The following is a 3,498-nucleotide window of genomic DNA, read 5'->3' as shown; positions in this document are numbered from 1 at the left end:
CCTCCCCTAGAGTCCCCCTTTTATCCTTTTTTTTTTTTTTTTTTTGAGAGGTTTTTGCTATAGGGCGTGTGCATTCACCAGAAAAACAGACAGAGACAGAGAGATAGAAAGCAAAAAGTCATCCTCCAGGGGAGATTCAGTCTCTATACTTTGGTTTTAATGTTCTCTTTCAGATTCAACTCTATACCAAAACTTCCAGCTCCCTTCTACAAGTCGTGTGCTTTCACAGACTGTAGCTATTTAAGACACAACCTGTCACACCTCCAAGTGAAGCCTTTGTCCCAAATCTCTGTTCTTCTATGAAGGCAACTTAAATATTCCAAGTATTTCTCCCTACTTCCTTAATACCTCTCTTTATTCTTTGAAAACTCTGTAACTCTGGGCAAGCTTCAGTTAAACACAGGTAACAATGCCTATATAATAAAAAGTACATCAGGAATAAATGAGGCAGTAAAAAGTCTACACACAGTAAGCTCTCTAACTGTAAGAATTTCTAAGCCTACTGCAGATTGATTGTTCTCTTCAAGTTTTTTGTTTTTCTGGAGAGATTTTTGTTTGTTTGTTTGTTTGTTTTTTGCTATAGGGCGCCTGTGTTCGCCAGAAAGGCAGAGAGAAACAGAGACAGAAAGCGAGAAATCACCTCCCAGGGGGGATGGCCACACTGCAATCCCTTCTCCTCCATTCTCCTCTCGGGATCTTGGGCACACATGCACATACGCCCAGCATGAGTTTAAGCCACCGGATCCGGGACTCGAATCGCGGTCGACTACATGGGAGTTCAGCAACATAGCCATTACACTAACTGCCGGTCCCTCTCCAAGTTTTTAAAAGTGCTTATTATTACTACCACAACACTTATCACCTATTTCAGCTTGTGTTAGAGCACAACTTCCATTTTGCAAATATTGCATTAATTTTGGAACAGGAACTGGATTATGAGGCAATCATAATTTATATGACATAATTCTAGCTAGCTATATATTAAAATAATTGAGGCATTAGCTTAATTATTCAAAAATGCTTACAAGTGAGTCTAAAAATTTTATTTTATATTTCAAAATACTAAACTGGGGACCAACAGGTGGCGTGGTGGTTAAGGTAATGGACACTCACACATGGCCAATCACGGTTCAAGTCCCAGACCTTGTGGCTTGCTTTCTTACTCCCCGCCTCTCCTCTGTGTCTCTCTCTGGTCAAATTAAAATAAATAAACATTTATTAAAAAATGTTTTTTTTTAAAAACATTTTTTAAAAAAATACTAAACTGGAGGGATCAGTAGTTGGCCAACCATAATTGAGTACTAGACCTGAAACTCATGCTGGGTGCATGTGGGTGTGTGCTCAAAATCCCAAGAGGAGAATGGAGGTGAAAGGACTTTAGCATGGCCATCCCCCCAAGGGGGTGATTTCTCACTTTCTGTCTCTGTCTCTGTTCCTCTGGCAAGTGTATGTGCCCTGCAGCAAAAATCTTTCTTTAAAAAAAAAAAACCTAAACTGGAGGACAGTCATGGTGGTAGAGTAGGTAACACAATACTCTACAATGCTGAGGCCACATGGAAAGATCCTGGGTTCCTATCCTGAGGTCTTCCTGTGCATGGGCGCACTTGTGTGCTAATTTATCTGGACTGGCTAAAGATGCAGTAGAATCACAGTGTGAAGACCCTGTTGAGGGTACCTGACTCTCTCTCTAACTCTCCTCTAATGTAAGAAATAGATAAACTAAACTAAAACAAAACAAAACAAAACAAAACATTATTACACTAGAATGCATAGAGAACAACTGAACACTTCATGGTACTTATTTGTATATTGTAATACAATGGTAGCCAGTTTCTTAAGATGATTAGCCATTTTTTAGATGACTAGATGTTGCAAATCTTATTCATATGCACTTGTTCTTTTTTGTGTGTGTGTGCACTTGCGCTTGTCAAGAGACAGAGACAGAAAGTGAGAAATCACCCCCCAGGGGGATGGATGGCCATGCCACAATCTCTTCTCCTCTCAGGATCTTGGGCATGCATGCATATGTGCCTGGCATGAGTGAGGTCTGATCTTTGCTGCAGCTATTAGGAGGTGATCTCTAAACCCCTGGAATGTCCTGTAAGGACTGCCCCTTGTTTGCCTAGAGGTTTTGAGCACTGAATAGTCAAAAATGAATTTTACCATGGAGGCTTTGGGAAAACTGCATCAGCTCAAAACTCTGATTGAACTAGAGACTAAACTTACTGGGCCTAAAAGTCTAAGGGCTGAAGAGAAACAGAAGAGGGCAATATGTGATCAAGTTACAATAAAAACTCTTATGCCATTGTCAGGTTGGCAATACTCAACTTCAGTATTTATTGTCTCACATCAATATTATTGGATGTTGGAATCCTCCCAGACTCTGCCCTATGTATCTCTTCCTTCTGCCTATTCTAATTTTTATCCTTCTCTTCCAATAAACATGACATAACAGCTTTCAATGAGTTCTGAGTAATGCTTGGGAATTATCATGTCTCAGATAGGCTGTGGGGACCCTGGAATTTGTAAGCAGTTGCTCTGAAGTTAAGAGTAGTCCTGGGACCCTTGAACTTGTGGTCGATATCTGAAGTGAAAGTTTTCCATTGAGTACTAGGCATTCATACAGTTTGCCAAATTCCTTATAGAATGGAATCGCCTGACAATCTAATAAATGCACAGTATTACAGATTGTTATGGATTGAATTATGCCCCTCCCTACTCCATGCTTATGTTTAAGTCCTAGCCTCCAGTAACTCAGAATGTGACCTAGTTTGGAACAAGGTCATTGCAGATGTATTAGTTGAGTTCATACTGGAGCATGTGGGCCACTAATCTTATAAACTGGTATCCTTAGAAAAAGAAATCTGGACACTGGGACATGTGCATAGGACAAAAACTACATGAGGACTAGATTCTTTCATGCTGCCACAAGCTGAAGAACAAGAAGCTAGCAGATCACACAGATCTCCTATTGCCTTCAAAGGAAGCAGTCTATTGACACCTTGTTATCAGACTTCCAGTTTCCAAAACTGTGAAATAATCGATTTCTATTTTTTAAGTCACTCTATTTGTGGTACTCTGCTAAGGCTCCTCTAGCAAAGTAGCAACACATACTATTACATAATGTCTCAAAGCTAAGTAATTATATATATAATACTTATCAAAGGACAACTTGCGATAATGTTTCTATTTATTAATACATTAATTAGCAAGTTCTAATAATCATATGTATAAACAATATTTAGAAATAACTGAAACAACCTGATGAGGTATTTAAAAACCTGTAATTTCTACTAGTTGTACAATAAAATCTAAGGCACTGCTAATTCTCTTAGGTTGTAGCCTACATTCATAATGGAAAGAGATATTCAATTCCAGGTAAAGATTAATAAAACTAGGGGCCAGCAGGTGGCATGGTGGTTAAGGGCACTGGACTCCCACATGGCTGACTGCTGTTTGAGCCCCAGACTTGTCAGCTTGCTTTCACAATTTCCCCCC

At 39.5% G+C, this 3,498-nt stretch overlaps 1 protein-coding gene across 3 annotated transcripts in view; it reads right to left on the bottom strand.

Moving 5' to 3' along the window:
• The window catches only part of ITCH (itchy E3 ubiquitin protein ligase), a 196,019-nt gene that overhangs the window by 34,100 nt on the left and 158,421 nt on the right, over positions 1-3,498 (bottom strand). The gene's annotated exons all lie outside the window — the stretch shown is intronic.

Source organism: Tupaia chinensis, unplaced genomic scaffold (assembly GCF_000334495.1).
Source record: "Tupaia chinensis unplaced genomic scaffold, TupChi_1.0 Scaffold000115_1, whole genome shotgun sequence".
Classification (NCBI taxonomy): domain Eukaryota; kingdom Metazoa; phylum Chordata; class Mammalia; order Scandentia; family Tupaiidae; genus Tupaia; species Tupaia belangeri.
This window is presented reverse-complemented; position numbering and strand designations above follow the sequence as displayed.